General features: G+C 53.0%; 1 protein-coding gene across 7 annotated transcripts in view; it reads left to right on the forward strand.

The window, feature by feature from the left end:
- Positions 1-21573, forward strand: part of CELF1 (CUGBP Elav-like family member 1) — a 548902-nt gene that overhangs the window by 357908 nt on the left and 169421 nt on the right. The gene's annotated exons all lie outside the window — the stretch shown is intronic.

The following is a 21573-nucleotide window of genomic DNA, read 5'->3' on the forward strand; positions in this document are numbered from 1 at the left end:
GCCTGTGCCCGGTTCCGGTCGAAAAAAACCCTTCGGAATCGACTAGCGGCTAGATTGGAGGCCAAAAAATCGGCGCCTAACCCAGTTAACATATTCAGTACCGAGGATGAAGCAGTCGAGAGCGTCGAAGAGGTAGAACAATTCGAATACGTTGAAGAGCAGGATGTTCATGAACAATCGGACCCTGCTTCGGAGCATGACTCCCAATATGACGACGAAGATGAGGAGATCTTCGAGAACGAAGACGTAGTCAACGAGGTAGGGGATGACGATGAGGCCCTTGGGGCCGAGGAAGATAGCTCAGGCGAGGAGCTAGGCCAATCAGTCGATGCGGAGGCCGAGGGAGATAGTCTTGATAAGGCTCAGGTCGAGGGATCGCCTGCGGGCCTTACCCAAGATCGGTCGGATCGTTCTACAGCCCCGCCTGAAGGCCCGGCTTCGAACATTTCAAAAGAGCCAGAAATATCGAAAAAGACTGGAGTCGATTCCGTGAAATCGAAACCAAAACCTGCACCGGTCAAACCGAAAGTGCAACTGGTTCAGGTCGGATCGAAGGCATCGAAACCTTCCAATTCGTCGACACAAAAGAAGGACATCGGAGCCGAACAACCAAAGAAGGACTTCGGAACAGAGAAACCAAAAAAGGACTTCGGCACCGAGAAACAAAAGAAGGCCCTCGGTCCCGAGAAGACGCAGAGGCCTATAGCACCGAAGGTTGGGGCACCAACGACCAAGGTCAAGGTGGTCGATCCGACTACATCAACACCAAGGAGTGCTGAGACTGCCAAAATACCCGATCAACCAGGCGTCGATCCAAAACTTCGGATCGAAGCCCCGAAGACAGGAAAGAAATCGGAGACCGCGTCGAGGCCTGTCTCCAAAGAGCCCGTCTGATCAAAAGCACCCTGGGCATTCACGTTGAAACAGGTATCGGAGTCCCTAAAGCGCATCAGGGAACGGGACACTCTCGAACCGAAAACGGGTCCCGAACCGAACAAGGTCGCCAAGGCTCTCTCTGCGCCGGCACCGATCAAGTTTGGATTGCCACCACCGGGGGCACCTAAGATGTTCGAACTTAGGAAGGGTATCGAACAACCAAGAACAGTGTCCACAGAAAGAACAGATGTCGAAGACTCACAGGACCAGTTTATCGACGTAGACACTGGTAGACTGTTGTTCCGCAAGCGGAAAATTGTTCCAGAAAAGGCTTTGGAATCATACAAAAATCCACTGAAAAGGAAAATGGCGTCAGGTTCGACACCAGTGCTTGTGGAACGTTACCAAACATATGATCAGGAACCACAATCCTTTTCTCCCGCACACTCGGAGACGGATGCAGGAGTGGGCTATAATGAGGATACCACTTATCCTGTGGATAATGACCCTGATGAACAACAGCAAGACCAGGATCAAGCATGGGGAGACCCTAATGACCCAGGAGACCCACAAAATGCTCCTGACACTCATATTTATAATATAAAACTATCTCCCACTGAAGGTACTGCTGCTTTTAACGCCCTCATTGAAAGAGCGGCTGCCAATCACGGAGTTGAACTTCATTCTGACTCTGTGGAAGAGGATTTCTTGGTGGACACGTTCTCAACATCAGAAAGAACGGTCAAGACTCTACCAATGTTAAAAGGGGTTATTAAACATGCTAAGGACATCTTTAAGGAGACAACCAGAGCACGGGTATTGAACCCGAGAATAGAAAAAAAATACAAACCAGCCCCAGGAGACCCAATGTACATTAAGGGTCAATTGCCGTTGGACTCAATGGTAGTTTCTAATGCTCGCAAGAGAGCTAACTCGCAAACTACCGGTGATGCTCCTCCTCTGGACAAGGAGTCCAAAGTGCTAGAAACATTGGGAAAAAGGATTGCAGCACAAGCGGCAAACATCTGGCGCATTGCCAACACTCAGGCACTCCTGGCAAGATACAACAGGTCACACTACGATACCCTAGAAACACTGCTACAACACCTACCAGATGACTACAAAGATGGAGCGGAGCTCCTCATCAGAGAGGGACAACTCATTACAAATGCGTCCATCAAATGCGCACTAGATGCAGCTGACACTGCAGCAAGGGCAATCAACACTAGTGTGATGTTGAGGAGGCACGCATGGTTGAGAATATCTGGTTTCAAACCTGAAATTCGAACTAATATCTTGAATCAACCAGTCAACCCAGACTTTTTATTTGGCCCCGAGGTTGACACTACACTAGAAAAGATTAAAAAGGACACAAACGGCGAAATCTATGGGGGCTCTACAGTCGCAGCAGTTTCGGAGTGGCTCCTTTCGTCGCCCGGGAATAGAGGAGCAGCTAGAGGTCAGGGGTCCCAGCAGCAGTACAATAAAGGAGGTACCCAGAGTACCTATAATAAGAACAATAGGGGTGGATATCGTGGATCCAGCACCAAAGGCAGAGGACGAGGACACAACAACACCAGGTCCTCTGCCAATAACAAACAGTGACGTCTTGTCACTGCCCCCCGACCACATAACACCGGTCGGGGGGAGACTCCAACAGTTCCTGCCAGTCTGGAGATCCATCACCACAGACAGGTGGGTCAGAGAAATTGTCCAGTACGGTTATTGTCTGGAATTAACATCCAATCCACCCGACATACCACCAAGACACCGTCCTATGTCCGCAGAGCACTTGACATTATTGCAGCAGGAAGTACAAAGTATGCTGCAGGAAGGAGCCATAGAGCTTGTGCCTGTAGAACAACGAGGGTCAGGGGTGTACTCTCTGTACTTCTTGATCCCAAAAAAGGACGGGTCTCTGAGACCTATACTGGACCTAAGACCTCTCAACCAATACATTCTATCAGAGCATTTTCATATGCTCACCCTCCAGCAGGTTCTGCCGTTACTCAGTCAGGGAGACTTCCTAGCAACACTGGATTTGAAGGATGCGTATTTCCACATACCCATACACCCATCACACAGAAAATATCTCGGGTTCACTATTCAGGATCAGCATTATCAGTTCAAAGTCCTCCCTTTCGGAGTAACAACGGCGCCCAGAGTCTTTACCAAGTGCCTAGCGACAGTGGCTGCACATCTACGGAGACAGCACATTCACGTCTTCCCTTACCTGGACGACTGGCTTGTTCAGGCAAAGTCAGCCCAGCAGTGTGCCAGCCACATATCCCACACCATTCACCTTCTTCACAGTCTGGCATTCTCACTGAATTATCCAAAGTCACATCTTCAACCCGCCCACGTACGGCAGTACCTGGGCGCGACCATAGACACTCTGGCAGCCAAAGCTCAGCCAAATTTAATGAGTATCAACAGCATGCAACTGCTGATAAAGAAGTTCAGACCTCAACACTCCCTTCCAGCGCGAGTGTTCATGCAGTTGATATGCATGATGGCCTCCTGCATCTTCATAGTCCCGCACGCGAGACTACATATGCGCCCGCTTCAGGAGTGCTTGGCACGTCAATGGAATCAGACTCAAGGACAGTTGAAAGACCTAGTGTTGGTTAGCGGTCGGGCATACAACTCTCTGCATTGGTGGAATCCACAAAACCTTTGCAAGGGCCGACCGTTCCAAGAGCCTGTTCCACAAATAATACTGACAGCGGACGCGTCTCTCCAGGGATGGGGAGCTCATGTACTCAATTACACGGTGCAGGGACTATGGACGACACAGCAAAAGAAGATGCACATCAACCTTCTGGAACTGATGGCAATCTTCCTGGCAATGAAGGCATTCAAAGTACACTTGTGCAACAAAGTAGTGTTGATCCGGACGGACAACATGACTGCCATGTACTACATACAGAAGCAGGGAGGAACACACTCTCCACAGTTGTCTCATCTGGCTCAGAGCATGCGGAGGTGGGCCATTCAGAGGAACATGTTCCTCATGGCAGAACACCTCCCGGGCAAGGACAACTAAATGGTGGATCTGCTCAGCAGACACAGCCACCAAACGCACGAGTGGGAGCTACATCCATCAGTACTCCAACCGTACTTCCAGCAGTGGGGTCATCCAGAGATAGACCTATTCGCCACAAGGGAAAACGCAAAATGCCAAAGCTTTGCCGCCAGGTTCCCGCATCCACAGTCGCCGGGCAATGCGATATGGATGAACTGGTCAGGCAGATTTGCGTACGCTTTTCCCCCAGCGCCATTAATACCGCTAGTGGCCCGCAAACTAAGGCAACACTCAATGACACTCATCCTGGTTGCTCCAATGTGGGCACGCCAGCCATGGTACACCACGTTGCTAGAACTTTCCGTGGTGCCGCATCAAAGACTGCGGCTAACACCCAGACTTTTAACACAGAACCATGGCGAAATTCAGCACCCAGATCCGCAACAGCTGAACCTGGCGATCTGGCTCCTGAAGTCTTAGAGTTTGGCTACCTGAACCTGCTACCTGACTGTATGGAGATCATCAAGGAGGCCAGGAGACCCACTACCAGAGCTTGCTATGCTGCTAAATGGAAAAGATTTGTCATTTACTTTAAAAACAGTGACATTAATCCGCTGGATGCATCCATTCAGAACATCATCTGTTACCTGTTACACTTATACCGATGCAATCTGGCATACAGCTCCATCCATATACATCTAACCGCAATAGCAGCCTATCTTCAGAACAGGCAGCACCTCTCTTTATTCAGAGTGCCTGCCATCAAAGCCTTCTTAGAGGGACTCAAAAGAGTGATTCCTCCAACACACCCACCGGCACCGGTGTGGAACCTGAATGTGGTCCTCACCAGATTGATGGGTCCACCTTTTGAACTTCTACATTCATGTGAGATTCAATTCCTCACCTGGAAAGTAGCTTTCTTAGTGGCAATCACTTCGTTGAGAAGAGTTAGTGAACTCCAGGCACCATTCAAAAGCCATTCATACAGGTTCACGCAAACAGAGTTGTACTATGTACCAACCCCACATTCATGCCTAAAGTGATATCGCAGTTCCACATGAATCAGACTATTGAACTGCCTGTTATCTGAAAGAAACACGTTAGTTAGATTCCTCACCTTAGAATATCCCCAGGCGTCAGACTGGATCCGGAAGATTTTTCGTCAGCAATACCCCTTGCGCGTCGCTAGGCGTCGTCTGCGGCTCCGCGTCCGTCGTCGGCGTCGTGCGCCGGGATGACGTCGTCGGAGTACTTAGACGCCGCCCTCGCGCGCTGACGTCAGTTCTTCTTTTTTCCGCGCCAGTAAGCGCAGATCCGGGAGAGCTACCCCTTTTAGTCTTTTTTGACTAAATCTTTTTGATCCTTGTCTGTCGACATCTGGTGCCGGTAGGATGCCTGGGTTCAAGGCTTGCGAAGATTGTCATCGACTGATGTCGGTGACCGATCACCACCGCCGGTGCCTCTACTGCTTAGGCCTCGACCACGACGCGGAGTCGTGCAACGACTGTCAGGCCCTGACTTCGAAGGCTAGGCGGGAGCGGTCCCGCAAGCTTCTCGAGCTTCGCCACTCGGCTCCGCGTCGTGCGCGATCCCGGTCCAGGAGGAGGTCCAAGGATCGCTCGCGGAGCCCTAGCCGACGCCACCATCGATCGTCGGGCTCCAAGTCGTCGGGTAAGTCCAAACACTCTAAGAAGTCCAAGCGGCGACATCGCTCTTCGGACTCCCCTCGCCGGTCGCGCGACTCGGCCGAGGGTCCAAGTGGTTCCACCCCCGCGGCTCCGGCGGAGCCGCAGGTGCCGCGTCCGCCCCCATACCTTCCGGTCCCTGGGGCTGACGCGGCGCCGGCGGAGATCAGTGCCTTCCTCTCGGCCATGAGGAGCCTGGCCCCGCCGTCGACGCCCGCTGGCGCGCCTTCGGGCCCCGCGGACTCGACTGGGCGACCTCGCGTGCCGGCGGCTCCGGCCCCGGCGCCGTCGACGACTCCGGTCTCGACGCCGCAGGTCCCCGCGGGGCCCTTGCCTGGGCCCCAGTCGACGCCGGTTGACCTTGTCACTCCTCCACCGGCGCCGACGCCTGAACCACCGGCGCCACCGACGCCGACGCCTGTGACGCCGACGCCCCGGTTTAGCCCTCATCCGGACCCGACGCCGCATCCGACGCCGCTTGAGTCCTACCATCTCTACAGTCCGGTTCCGATCATTCCTCCTGTTTATCAGGAATCGGAAGAAGGGGGCGACTGGGAGGGGTTCGAGGACCCTCTGGCTGTTCAGTCACAGCTTTCTCAGGACTGGGCAGATGAACTGGGGGAGGCCAGCGGGCTGGACACCTCGCCAGACGCTGGATTCACTTCTCCTCCGACCGTGGCTTCGGAGGAGGGTGCAGCATTTTCTGTGGTGCTGCGCAAGGCGGCTGAGGCCCTTGGGCTCGAGTTGCCTGCCGTGGCTGTGAGGACCAACATCCTCACTGAGGTGCTTCAAACCTCAGCAAGCTCCACTGAGCCTCTGCTGCCGTTCAACGAGGCCCTCACTGACGTTCTGCAGGGCACCTGGTCCAAGCCCTCCACAGTTCCTCCTGTGGATAGGAACGTTGCCAGGCGCCACCGCCCTGCTCCGGGCGACCCCAGTTTCCTGTCCCAACACCCCACCCCCGAGAGTCTGGTTATCCAGGCCTCTACTTCCCAATCCTCCTTCCCGACCGCTCCGCCGGACCGGGATTCCAAGAGACTCGAGCAGTTTGGCAAGAAACTGTTCTCGTCCCTTAGTTTGGGCCTGCGGTCCTTAAATACCGCCTGTCTCTTGGACCGTTATTCCCATTCCCTGTGGGATACGTTGGAGGACGTGCTGCCCCTGTGTCCGGAGGAGGTCCGGACGCGTCTTACCCAGGCTTTGGCCGATGGGAGGGATGCAGCACGGCACGCCATAAGATGTGGGCTTGACACCACGGACTCACTAGGTCGGGCGATTTCCACCACGGTGGCGCTCCGCCGCCACGCCTGGATGCGGTCCACGTCATTTTCCGGGGATGTCCAGAACACCCTCCTGGACATGCCCTTTGATGGCACTCGCCTGTTTGGTGAGAAGGCGGACAGTGCGCTGAACCGCTTTAAGGACTCCAGGGCTACGGCCAAGTCCTTGGGCCTCTCGGCTCCGCGGGCGCACACCTCCGCTTTTCGCCCCTTTCGTGGCCAAGGAAGGGGCGCCTCCTCACGTCCGCAAAGCCACCAGCCGCAGAACCAACCTGCGCGCGGTCGCGGACGTGGCTTCCGCCGTGGCGGAAATGGAGGCCGACGTGGTCAGCCCACATCCACCCCGGCAGCATCCGCCTCAAAGCCTTCCTAGTCCGAGCTTTCAGGCCCATACCACGCCAGTGGGCGGCAGAGTTCGCCATCACCTGCTCCACTGGCGGTCCATAACATCGGACAGGTGGGTGCTGCAAATCGTCCGAAGGGGCTACTCCCTCCCCTTCGAGACGACCCCTCCAGCCATGCCACCGCAGCACCACCGTATCTCGGGGGATCATTTGGATCTTCTCCGCGAGGAAGTTTCGGCTCTCTTGGCCAAGGGGGCCGTCGAGCGCGTTCCGAGTCCAGAAGTAGGTCGTGGTTGTTATTCCCACTACTTTCTGGTTCCCAAGAAGGGCAAGGGGGGCCTGCGCCCTATCTTGGACCTCCGGAACGTCAATGCCTTCCTCCGAAAGGAAAGGTTCAAGATGCTAACGTTGGCTCAGGTTTTAGCTGCCCTAGACCCTGGAGACTGGATGGTAGCGTTGGACTTGCAGGACGCATATTTCCATATCCCCGTCCTGCCGGCCCACCGGCGTTACCTGCGGTTCACGGTGGGCCAAGAGCACTTTCAGTTTACCGTGCTCCCCTTCGGCCTCACCAGTGCCCCTCGGGTGTTCACGAAAGTGATGGCGGTGGTCGCAGCTCATCTGCGCAGATCAGGGGTCCCAGTCTTCCCCTATCTCGACGACTGCTGGTTGAAGGCGGGCTCGCCCCAGGCAGTCGTCTCCCACCTCCAGACTACGGCGGATCTCCTGCATTTGCTGGGGTTTTCCATCAACGTGCCGAAGTCACACTTGAGTCCCTCTCAGAAGCTCCTCTTCATCGGAGCGGTTCTCGATTCGGCGCAGTTCCGGGTCCATCCACCGGAACAGCGGGTCCGGGATATACAGGCCCTGATTCCCATCTTTCGGCCTCTATCCCGGGTTTCGGTCAGGCTAGTGTTGCGGCTTCTGGGGCTGATGGCCTCCTGCATCCTACTAGTGCATCACGCCAGGCGGCGCATGCGGGCTCTGCAGTGGGACCTGAAGTTTCAGTGGGCCCAGCATCACGGCAACCTGTCCGACCATGTCTTGATCTCGGAGGGTACTGCACAGCAGTTGCAGTGGTGGCTCACGGACCGCGAGTGGGTCAAGGGCAAGAGCCTCTCCCTTCCCCAACCGGAGCATGTCGTAGTGACGGATGCGTCCCTCCTGGGATGGGGTGGCCATATGGGAGAGGCGGAGATCAGAGGCCTCTGGTCTCCGGCGGAGTCTCGTCTCCACATCAACCTGTTGGAGTTGAGAGCGATCCGGCTTGCACTGAAAGCCTTCCTTCCCTCTGTCAGGGGCAGTGTCGTGCAGGTGTTCACGGACAACACCACCGCCATGTGGTACTGCAACAAACAGGGCGGGGTGGGGTCGTGGACCCTTTGTCAGGAGGCTCTGCGCCTCTGGACATGGCTGGAACACCAGGGCGTCACCCTGGTGGTTCAACATCTGGCGGGCTCTCTGAACGCCAGAGCAGACGAACTCAGCCGCCGGTGCATGATGGATCACGAATGGCGTCTGAACTCCGAAGTGGTGCAAGGCCTCTTTCAGCAGTGGGGAGAGCCTTGGTTAGATCTATTCGCCACCGAAGAGAACGCGCAATGTCAGCAGTTCTGCGCGTTGGAATTTCCAAGGCGGCACTCGCTCAGCGACGCTTTTCGTCACGAGTGGAGTTGCGGTCTGTTGTACGCCTTTCCGCCTATACCACTTCTGCCCAGAGTGCTGAAGAAGATCAGGCGCGACCGGGCCCAAGTCATCTTGGTGGCTCCGGATTGGGCACGAAGATACTGGTATCCCGAGCTACTCAGTCTGTTGACCGATCCCCCGATACGTCTGCCCCTTCGGGAGGATCTTCTGTCGCAGCAGCAGGGGACGGTCCTCCACCCGAACCTGTCCAGCCTCCACCTCCATGCGTGGAGATTGAGCGGCGGCAGTTGATGCCATTTGACTTGCCTCCTGAAGTCTGTGATATCATTCTGGCAGCCAGGCGTCCCTCCACAAAGTCGGTATACGCCTGCCGGTGGAACAAATTTGTGGCATGGTGCACAGCAAAGGCTGTGTATCCCCTTTCCGCCCCTCTTTCTGAGGTTCTCCTCTTCCTTCTTTCTCTGGCCCGGCAGGGCTCTGCCCTGGGCACCCTGAAAGGTTATCTTGCTGCCATCTCCGCCTTCTTGCGGCTTCCTGATCAGCCTTCTCTTTTCAAGTCCCCTGTGGTTACACGCTTTCTCAAAGGCATTACACACACGTTCCCTCCTGTCCCTTTTGTAATGCCTCAGTGGGACTTGAATCTGGTTTTGACATTCCTGATGTGCGCTCCCTTCGAGCCTCTTCACAATTGCCCTCTTCGTCTTCTAACTCTAAAGACTGCTTTTCTGGTAGCCATCACCTCGGCTAGACGGGTGAGTGAGCTCCAGGCTTTATCTTCAAAGCCTCCTTTTCTATCTGTTCATCCGGACAAGGTTGTCCTTCGGCCTCGTCCCTCCTTTCTTCCTAAAGTGGTGACTCCATTTCACCTTGGGCAGTCTGTCACCTTGCCCACCTTCTTTCCGCCTCCGCATCCTTCCAAAGAGGAAGAGAGGCTCCACCGTCTGGACCCAAAACGTGCGCTCTCCTTTTATCTGGACCGCACAAAACAGTTCCGGGTGGACGACCAGCTTTTTGTTGGGTACGTGGGCGCTAAGAAGGGGAAAGCTGTGCACAAACGAACCATCTCTCGGTGGGTCGTTTTGTGTATAAAAATCTGCTATTCCTTGGCTAAAAAGGACCCTCCTGTTGGGCTGCGCGCCCATTCTACTCGGGCCACGGCGGCTACTACTGCCTTGGGACGGGGAGTCCCTTTGCAGGACATCTGTCAGGCGGCGACGTGGGCTTCGCTACACACGTTTGCCAGGCATTATTGCCTTGACAGCCAAGTCCGGAGGGATGGCTTCTTTGGCCGTTCTGTCCTCCAGGACTTTCTGGTGTGATCTTGGTTCGCAGACCCACCACCGGGGATGGTATTGCTTGGGTATCTATTCTAAGGTGAGGAATCTAACTAACGTGTTTCTTTCAGATGAACAAGTTACTAACCTTCGGTAACGATGTATCTGTAAGAAACATTAGTTAGTTAGATTCCTCACCGACCCACCCATCCTCCCCGTTCTGCGAACTGACATCTAGGGTTAAGGTTGTCCTTTCAGGCCCCTAGATTTTATTTTTGGCACCAGTGTCGGTCTTTGCATGGCTCTGCGTTCCTGGCGCGGAAGGCTATGTACAAGAACTGACGTCAGCGCGCGAGGGCGGCGTCTAAGTACTCCGACGTCATCCCGGCGCACGACGCCGACGACGGACGCGGAGCCGTAGACGACGCCTAGCGACGCGCAAGGGGTATTGCTGACGAAAAATCTTCCGGATCCAGTCTGACGCCTGGGGATATTCTAAGGTGAGGAATCTAACTAACTAATGTTTCTTACAGATACATCGTTACCGAAGGTTAGTAACTTGTTCTTCTTTCCAAATCCAGAAAATGTTGCAGAGAGAATGCTCCATACACTAGATGTAAAGAGGGCTCTCATGTACTATATAGACAGAACTAAGGATTTTAGGAAAACAAAACAACTGTTTGTTGCCTTTTCTCCACAACACAAGGGCAACGCCATTTCCAGAGCAGGGATAGCCAGATGGATCGTTAAATGTATTCAAATTTGCTATGAAAAAGCTAAACGCACATTAACGATTCCTCCAAGAGCCCACTCAACACGAAAGTTAGGGGCGTCCATGGCTTTCCTAGGGAACATTCCTTTAGAGGAAATATGTAGAGCAGCCACATGGTCCACTATACATACATTTACTAAACACTACTGTGTAGATGTACATTCAAAACAGCAGGCAGCTGTAGGACAGGCTGTTCTTCAGACCCTTTTTCAGACTGCTGCAGCTGGCACGGGCAGCCGCCGCTAATGGAGGGACTGCTATGTAATCTATGCACAGATATGAATTCAGCAGCCCACATGCCTCGAACCGAATATGCTACTTACCAGTATGCATCTGTTCTTGGCATGTAGGGCTGCTGACATTCATATCGCCCACCCTCCTCCACGGCGCCTGTAGCGGCTGCAGCACTCAGACTTGCTGTATAACATGGTCATCACTTACTGTATCTACTCCATCACTGCCACAATGGCGAAAAACAATCTGAGGATGGAGAGGATGCCCATGCGCACTGTAGTCCAGGGGAGGAGCCACCTATCTCGTGATACTTCGAAGACTCTTCCAGGACAACAATATGCAATCATCCGGACCCAACACTAGGCGGCGATCTATGCACAGATATGAATGTCAGCAGCCCTACATGCCAAGAACAGATGGATACTGGTAAGTAGCATATTCGATATGTTCCTTCATGAATAAATTGTACAATCCAGTAAAATCCTGCACACCATGTCCAGCTAACCAACCATCCAGTGTCTTTACTGAGAAGTCTACAAAGTCAATTCAGGACTGGGTCTGGGTTTTTTGAGCCCCCCTGAATCTAATTCTATACTCCTCAGTAGTGAATCCAAATCCCTCAATCAGAGCTTTCTTCATGAGGTCATAGGATCCTGCTTCTGGCCCAGAGAGGGTCGGGAGCCTGTCTGCAGTTACCAGAGAACAGTTCCCACAGGAGTGCCCCCCAGAGAGGTTTCTTTACTTTTCTGATGTCACAAGCCCTCTCAAAGGCTGTGAACCATTTGGTGATATCATCACCTTCCTCAAATTTAGGGACAATCCCTTTGGGGATTTTAAGGTCAGAAGTTTCCTCTCTATCCTTGATTTTATTATTGCTGCCACCATTGATGGGTGCTAAACCCATCTCTCTCCTTTCTTTTTCTAGAGCCAGGAGCCTGGACTCTAGCTCTAATCTTTTGGCCAGCCTCACAAGGCTGTCCTCTTCACTGGTGGGTCTCCCAGTGATCTCTCTGGTACCAGAGTCACCTGTGTGATCGCTAGGTCCCCAAATGCTAATTCTTGGATGGAGAGGTATGGGGGCCCTCTCCTCCCTAGGGAATAGTATGGGGGGTTATTATCCACCTCCTCTTCTTCCCCTTCCTCATCTGACTGGCCATCACCATTTTCAGATGGGTGGTCCTTAGCATACTCAGCCAAGAGCTCCTGGAGCCCTAGTTTGGTTGGATGCAGGCCCATTGGTATATTTTTAAGTATGCATAGGGACCTCAATTCCTTGAAAGACAAGTGCAAGTAAGGTGTGAGGTCGAGCTCCTCCACCAGGTCCATGTTATTTTCACTAATAGCTGAGTTTGTTTGAGTCATTCTAACCTGACAGTTCTAATCCTCTACCCTGACTATTGTGACTTTTATTTTTCTAAAATTCTAATGGGACTTAAGTGTGGGAGCCGGCCTCATGGCGTGGTCCTGTTTCCCCGCGCTAAGCCGCACGAGGTCCCATGCACATCGGGACTCCTCCATCTTGGATTACACGTCATTTCGCGTGACCATCTGTATGACCTTGCTCTACCCGGCCTCGGTCCCAGCGAGGCCCGACATCGAGACGCCAACCCCTGGATCGGGGGATACCACGTGAGCCCTTCCCACTCCCGGCGGAGGGCAGTATCGATGGGACCCCCAACCGTCTCTCCACACCTGGGTGTGACCGCCCCACAGCTCTCTGGGGCCTGGCGCCTCTCCTGCTGGGCGTCTGGCCGCTCCCTACCCGGCCTCTCCGCCCCCTCCGGGCGCAAGGGTCCGGACATCAAAGGGCTCCCGTCCTATATCTGGGGCGACCCGACAACAGGGCAGCAGTTGTATCCTGGAGTCAAGAGCCCTGCTGATCGGATCGCGGCTGACCCTACCGAAGAAGACTCACCCTGAACCACCACTTGAGCCCTACTGACGACATCGCGGCTCCACCGTGCTTAAAGACCTTCACGAACCTTTGGGGCCCTGCTGACGCTGTCGCGGCCCGACCTTGTTGAACCTTACCACCAGAGCCCAGCTGACCTCGTCGCGGCTCGGCCGAAGCGGACCTACCACCAGAGCCCTGCTGACCGTGTTGCGGCTCGACCTAAGCGGAACTGCCATCCGAGCCCTGCAGACGACGTTGCGGCTCTCCACGTCCGAGCCGCTCTGAGACCAGCATCCAAGGTCTGGCACAGAGCCCTCCCGTACCTGGCTGGTACTAAGACTGTCCCGCTACCCTATCCTCTTAACGAACATTGAGACTCTGATAGGATCCCTCGATCCCTCTGTAAATATTGCCCTTATTAATGCCGATAAAGAATCTAATCTTGCAACTGCTATTGAGTCCTGTGTGGTGGTGTTACTGGGCCTAGTACGATCATAGGAGAAGGACCTCCCCGATGGGGCTTCTCAGCGGCGCTCGGCTATAACTTTGCGGTAGGAAGGTGCCCGAAATAGTCTCCCCGACTACCCGGTGGGCCTCCCTCCAACATTAAGCAAGGCCCTAGCAAGACTTTTAGTATTTTTTGGAAAAGACCAATCATAATTCTAAAGGCAATTTTTAGGAGTTCTGTCGTGTGATCAGATGGTAACCAAGTAGTCCAACAAATGCAAGTTTGTATCCCACCGCTGATCCACCAATGTGAGAAAGTGGCTCTGTATATACTGTTCCGAAATAGGTACAGGGTGTACAGAGTCCACAGTCCCCAGAGGTTTGGCAGAGGCTAAAGTTGGATATAACCTTACTCTCTAAAGTGGTAGCTTGGTCGAGCAGTAAGGCAGTATCCGAGGGACAGTGTAAAGCATTTGTTGTACACACTCAGTCAGCAAATGGTCTCACACACTCAATAACTGAACTCTAGGCCAATGGTTTATATATAAAAAAATATATGCTTGTTTTATTTTAGAACCAACAATTGGATTTAAAATATACTTTCTCAGAATGAGATGCTTTATATAAATACTTTTGCAATATGCAATTGACTTTTGTAGAAAGTTACAAGTGGTTGCAATAGGCAACACAATTCTAAACACAAAAATGCATTGAGATCCTAGATTCAGTCCTGGGTCAGTACTTGGAATCAAGTGATAAAAGTCGACTTAATTACTGTGATTTTTAGCCAATATTTTGCTATTTTAAAAGTTGACACTTAGAAAATATTTCATAGAAAACAGTCAATGATTCCCTATGGCAGAAAATTCAAGTTCCAGGTATAGTATGTTCTCGTTACTTTTGTAATCCAGTACTGGGTGCCTAGACTCAGTACTGGGACCTTTATCCAAAACAGGTAAGTAATTATGTTTTCAGATATTATACAATTTTTAAAGAATATTTAACATTTGCAGAAATTGACACTTAGAAGAAATTTCACAGAAAAACAGTCAATGATTTCCTATGAAAGAAAATTGGGTTGCTGGTAAGTACAGTTGTAAGTATTTTTCAGAGTCCGTGTTGGGCACCAAGATCCAGCACTGGGAGCTCACGTAAGAGCAGGTGAGTATTTTCGTTTTCGTTACTCGGCTGATTTTTGGTGAATATTTTAGGTTTTGAAAAGTCCACACACAAGAAATTTCAGGAAAAACCAGTCAATGTTACCCTATGGAGAAAATTGAGTTATCGGTTTAAAGGTAAGTACTCGACTACCAGAGTTAAGGTTCTGAGCATAGACTCGGGGGTCTCCCAGGGTCAGGTAGGTAGAGTTGGTTCACCCTCAGCGGCACAAGGGCGGAGAGTTAGGCCCAAGGTTATCCTATGAGAGGTAGGGGGGCCTAGGTTGGTGGCTGCACACTAGCAGGCCACGCGGCTGTGGGAGCTGGGCTCCTGGTCACTTACTCAGGGCAAGTGGAGAAGTAGATAGGTGTAGAGGTTGCACTGCCAGGGCCACTCGGGCGGTTGGGTGCAGGTTTCTTTTGAGCCTTCGGGCGCTCAATTGATTTCAATGGGAAATCTCCGGTTTAGAAAAAGACTGCAATCTCGGGGGCGAAGATTCTTCAGGTGCCACCACCACTTCGAGAGGTAAGTTGGGTAGTTGGAGGATAGGTAGGTACCCCGGGATTGGGCACAGGGGGCCGCGTGGCGCCGGGTGCAGGGGTGCCTTTTGGTGTCGGGAAATCTTAACCTCTGTTGATCGTGGTTGGGGGCGCACCTGGTTTTGAGGCTGCAGGCTTCTTCAGGAGTGTCGAGGGAGGTCCTTGGTTGCCGGACTCGGGGTCACAGTCGCCGTGGGGTCGTCCTCGTGGTCTTTGTTCCCTCCGGCACAGGCCAGGCTTGGCGAGTGCCGAGTGGGCTGGGTTCGCGGTTCCGGGCTGCTGCCAGGGATTAGAAGTAGATTCTGAGTAGAGCCTCTACTCATGGGAGTCCCAGGGGCTTAGAGCCAAAAGGTAGCCAGGTCCTCCGGGGTTTGTGAGGTTGCTGGCAACGAGATGCCGGGTTGGAGCAGGAGCAGGTTCGAGGGTCGACAGGCCGGTAGGGCTGGGGCCAAAGCAGTTGGGGTCTTCCTCTTATCACCTGCAGGGCAGGTCTTCTTTCGTCTAGCTCTTCGGATTTTGGAATCTGGAATCTGGGGAATGAAGGTTCAGGGTGCCCTTATATACTAGATTTAGGCGCGTTACAGGTAGGTGAAGGGCAGGGACCAATGGGTCCCTGTCCTGTTGTGGGTACACCCCCTCTCCTGCCTCTCTCCTGTGGGAGGGGGGCAGTAGCCTAGTCCTGATTGGGCAAGGCTTCCCATCTTCAAGATGGCGAGAGCCCGGAGATGTGCTTCACCTCACCTCCCCCACCTGAGGGGTGGGGTTGGCAGGCTGGCACATCCCCTGTCCTTATTTGGGGTTTCCGACCAAGCTTCCTGCCAGAGTGGGTGTGAGAAAGTGCCATCTTTCTTGCATGGTATGCCCCCACTTTTTGCTGAATTGCTGAATGTACTTTGACTGAGTGTGCCCTGGACTCCAGCCAATCAGGTGCCCAGGGCCTATGTACCTTCCCTAAAACAAAACAAACCCAAATTGGCAAACCCTGGCCACATGTCAGCCCCTGGTAAATGGTACCCTAGGTGCCCAGGGCCTTGTGACCAGGGAAGGCATCTAAGGGCTGCAGCACTCCTTGTGCCACCCTTAGAGGCCCTGTACCCTTACACACACACACACACACACACACACACACACACACACACACACACACACACTGCCTTTGCAGGCTGAGTGTTTGGGTGCAAGACAAAAACAAAGTCGACATGGCACACATCCCTGTGTGCCATGCCCATCACCTACACTGCCATGGCATACATCAGTCACCCCTCTAGCTGGGTGCCTTATGCCAATGGTGTGGGCACAGGAGCAGGAGCCCTGTGCCCCTACAGTGCTCAGGTCCATTCCTGAGCACTGTAAGTGCAGTGCTGCCATTTAAGAGTACATGGTGCTGAGAGCTCGTCAAACACGAGCTCCACAGCACCATAATGGCAACACTAAAGACTGAGAAGTTTGGTATCAGACTTCTCAGCACATTAAACCCACCCTGATGCCAGTGTGGGATTTAATGTACCCAGCACCCCAGAGGGCATCTTAGAGGTGCCCCCTTAAACCTAACCTACAATCCGCGTCTGCTCTGAGGCTGCCTAGGCTGCCACCCAGCAGACATGTTGCTGGACCCCTGGGCCTGCAACAATGCACATCCTGTGCGAGGTGCTAAATCTCCTCCCCCAGGATGGGCAGGGGGATGCTTCAAAGGCATGCCGCCTCTGTGAGCTTCCCCAGGCCCCTGCAACCCCCCCACTCTGGCGAGAAGCTTTGGCCGGAAACCCCAAATAAGGACAGGGGATGTGCCAGCCTGCCAACCCCACCCCTCAGGTGGGGGAGGCGAGGTGAAGCACATCTCCGGGCTCTCGCCATCTTGAAGATGGGAAGCCCTGCCCAATCAGGACTAGGCTACTGCCCCCCTCCCACAGGAGAGGCAGGATAGGGGGTGTACCCACCCCAGGACAGGGACCCATTGGTCACTGCCCTTCACCTGCCTGTAACGCCCCTAAATCTAGTATTTAGGGGCACCCTGAACCTTCCTTCCCCAGATTCCAGATTCAAAACTACAAAGAGCAAGAAGAAAGAAGACCTGCCCTGCAACTGCTGAAAAGAGGAAGACACCAACTGCTTTGGCCCCAGCTCTACCAGCCTGTCGATCCTCGAACCTGCTCCTGCTCCAACCCGGCATCTCTTGTGGCCAGCAACATCACAAACCCCGGAGGACCTGACTACCTTTTGGCTCTAAGCCCCTGGGACTCCCAGGAGTAGAGGCTCTACTCAAAATCTACTTCTAATCCCTGGCAGCAGCCTGGAACCGCGAACCCAGCACACTCTGCACCAGCCAAGCCTGGCCAGTGCCGGAGTGAACCAAGACCCTGAGGACGACCCCACGGCGACTGTGACCCCGAGTCCGGCACCCAAGGACCTCCCTCGACACTCCCGAAGAAGCCTGCAGCCTCAGAACAAGGTGCCCCCCCCCCAACAGCGATCAACCGAGGGTAAGATTTCCCGACACCAAAAGGCACCCCTGCACGCGGCGCCCCACGGCCCCCTGGCCCAATCCCGGGGTACCTACCTATCCTCCAACTACCCGACTTACCTCTCGAAGTGGTGGTGGCACCTGAAGAGTCCTCGTCCCCGAGCTTGCAGTCTTTTTCTAAACCAGAGATTTCCCATTGAAATCAATTGAGCACCCGACGGCTCAAAAGCACCCTGCACCCAGCCGCCCGAGTGGCCCTGGCAGTGAAAACTCTACACCTACCTACTTCCCCACTTGCCCTGAGTAAGTGACCAGGAGCCCAGCTCCCACAGCCGCGTGGCTTGCCAGTCAGCAGCCACCAACCAAGGACTCCCTATCCCTCATAGGATAACATTGGGCCTAACTCTCTCTGCACCCGGCCGCCCTAGAGCCGCTGAGGGTGAACCAACTGTACCTACCTGACCCTGGGGGACCCCCGAGTCTATGCCCAGAACCTCAACTCTGCCAGTCGAGTACTTACCCTTTACCGCAAACTCTATTTTCCTCATAGGGTAACATTGACTGGCTTTTTCCTGAAATTTCTTCTAAGTGTGGACTTTTCAAATCTTAAAATTTTCACCAAAAATCATCCGAGTAACGAAAATACGCACCTCCTCTTAGGTGAGCTCCCAGTGCTGGATCTTGGTGCCCAGCACTGACTCTGAAAAATACTTACAACTGTACTTACCCTTAACTCAATTTTCTTCCATAGGAAACCATTGACTGTTTTTCTGTGAAATTTCTTTTAAGTGTCAATTTCTGCAATCTTTAAATATTCTTTAAAAATCGTATAATATCTGAAAACGTAATTACTTACCTGTTTTGGATAAGGGTCCCAGTACTGAGTCTAGGCACCCAGTACTGGATTACAAAAGTAACGAGAACATACTGTACCTGTAACCTGAATTTTCTTCCATAGGGAATCATTGACTGTTTTCTTTGAAATATTTTCTAAGTGTCCACTTTTAAAATAGCTAAATATTGTTTAAAATCATTACAGTAATTAAGTCGACTTTTATCACTTGATTCTGAGTACTGACCCAGGACTGAATCTAGGATCCAATCCTGGAATTCCAAAAGTAATCTAAAAAGAAATCTGTTAAAAAATAACTTGAATATACCATTGAGCTCAATGCATTGTTGTGTTTAAAAATAGTTGCCTACTGCAACCACTTGTAACTGTTTACAAAAGTCTATTGCATATTGCAAAAGTATTTATATGAAACATCTCATGCTGAGAAAGTATATTTTAAATCCAAGTGTTGGTTCTAAAATAAAACTAGCATATATTTTTTATATATAAACCATTGGCCTAGAGTTCAGTTATTGAGTGTGTGAGACCATTTGCTGACTGAGTGTGTACAACAAATGCTTTACACTGTCCTCTGATACTGCCTTACTGCTCGACCAAGCTACCACTTTAGAGAGTAAGGTTATATCTAACTTTAATCTCTGTCAAACCCTTGGGGACTGTGGCCTCTGTACACCCTGTACCTATTAAGGAACTGTATATACAAAGCCACTTTCTCACAGTGGGGGGTTGCAGTGGCCTCGAGAAGCTCACAGAGGCAGCATGCCTTTGAAGCTTCCCCCTGCCCATCCTGGGGGGAGGAGATTTAGCACCTCGCCCAGGATGTGCATTGTTGCAGAGCCAGGAGAGCAGGGGCTCACCTACCCAGGGGTCCAGCAACATGTCTGCTGTGTGGCAGCCTAGGCAGCCTCAGCACAGACGTGGATTGTAGGTTAGGTTTCAGGGGGCATCTCTAAGATGCCCTCTGGGGTGCTTGGTACATTAAATCCCACACTGGCATCAGTGTGGGTTTAATGTGCTGAGCAGTTTGATACCAAACTTCCTAGTCTTCAGCGTTGCCATTATGTTGCTTTGAAGTTTGTGTTTGACGAGCTCCCAGCACCATATACTCTTAAATGGCAGCACTACACTTACAGTACCCAGGAATGGACCTGGGTACCGTAGGGGCACAGGGCTCCTGCTCCGGTGCCCACACCATTGGCATAGGGCACCCAGCTAGAGGGGTGGCTGATGTATGCCATGGCAGTGTAGGTGGTGGGCATGGCAAACAGGGATGTGTGCCATGTCGACTTTGTTTTGTAGCCAGACACTCAGCCTGCAAGGGCAGTGTGTGTGTGTAAGGGTTCAGTGCCTCTAAGGGTGGCACAATGAGTGCTGAGGCCTTCCCTGGTCAAAATGCCCTGGGTACCTAGGGTACCATTTACCAGGGACTGACATGTGGCCAGGGTTTGCCAATTTGTGTCTTGTGTTTTTAGGGAAGGAACATAGGCCCTGGGCACCTGATTGGCAGGAGTCCAGGGCACACTCAGACAAAGTACATTCAGCACTTCAGCAAAAAGTGGGGTCATATCATGCAAGAAAGATGGCACTTTCTCACAGACACCAACTGATTTGGCCCCAGCCCTACAGGCCTGTCGACCCTCGAACCTGCTCCTGCTCCAGCGCGGCATCTCTTGTGGCCAGCAACCTCAGAAACCCCGGAGGACCTGGCTACCTTTGAACTCTGATTCCCTGGGACTCCCATGAGTAGAGGCTCTACTCAGAACCTTCCTTTCACCCCTGGCAGCAGCCCGGAACCGCGATCCCAGCCCACTCTGCACCCACCAAGCCTGGCCGGTGCCGGAGTGAACTAAACCCACGAGGACGACCCCACGGCGACTGTGACCCCGAGTCCGGCACCCAAGGACCCCCCTAGACAATCCTGGAGAAGCCTGCAGCCTCAGAACAGAGTGCCACCCCAACCGCGATCAACAGAGGGTAAGATTTCCCGACACCAAAAGGCACCCCTGCACCTGGCGCCCCACGGCCCTCTGTGTCCAATCCCGGGGTACCTACCTATCCCCCAAACTTACCTCTCGAAGTGGTGGTGGCACCTGAATAGTCCGTCCCCGAGCCTGCATTCTTTTTCGAAACCGGAGATCTCCCATAGAAATCAATTGAGCGCCCGACTGCTCAAAAGCACCCTGCACCCAGCCTCCAGAGTGGCCCTGGCAGTGAAAACTCTACTCTAACCTACTTCCCCACTTGCCCTGAGTAAGTGACCAGGAGCCCAGCTCCCACAGCCGCGAGGCTTGCCAGACAATAGCCACCAACCAAGGCCCCCCTATCCCTCATAGGATAACATTGGGCCTAACTCTCTCTGCACCCGGCCGTCCTGAAACCGCTGAGGGTGAACTAACTGTACCTACCTGACACTGGGGGACCCCTGAGTCTATGCCCAGAACTTCAACTCTGCCAGTCGAGTACTTACCCTTAAACCGCTATGTTCGAGGCATATGAGCTGCAGATCACACACTGAGGATAAGATCGCCATCTGGTGTTGGGCTCGGATGATTGCAGGTTGTTGTTGTCTTCGGAGAAGTCTTTGGTCACGAGGTTGGTGACTCCTCCCCTGGACAACAGTGCGCATGGGCATCCACTCCATCGGCAGATTGTTTTTTTCCGCCATTGGGTTCGGATGAACTTTTTTCCGCTCCAGCAGAAAACTTCCAGCAATCAATTTAACTCTTTAATCTTCATTTCATCGACGTCGACATCAACTCGGACCGGTTCCGGAAGCGGCTGATGGACAGGACACCCTTCAAAAAATGCCCCCAGTGTGGAGCGAAGTTCCCCCACAGTGACCACCACGAGGTTTGCAACCTCTGCCTGTCGCCGGAACACAACGAGTCCACCTGTCCAGCTTGTTCCGCTTTCCGTTCGAAGAAGACCCTCCGGGACCGAAGAGCTCGACGCCATATTATGGCCAAACCAGCTCCAGAACCGGAGGACATCTTTGCTCAAGATGTTCCCGAAGACGACACCGAAGATCTCGAGATCGTGTCCGAAGCCGACGATTCCGATGACCTCATCACTCCAGGGCAGCGT

This window comes from Triturus cristatus, chromosome 3_1 (assembly GCF_964204655.1).
Source record: "Triturus cristatus chromosome 3_1, aTriCri1.1, whole genome shotgun sequence".
Taxonomy (NCBI): domain Eukaryota; kingdom Metazoa; phylum Chordata; class Amphibia; order Caudata; family Salamandridae; genus Triturus; species Triturus cristatus.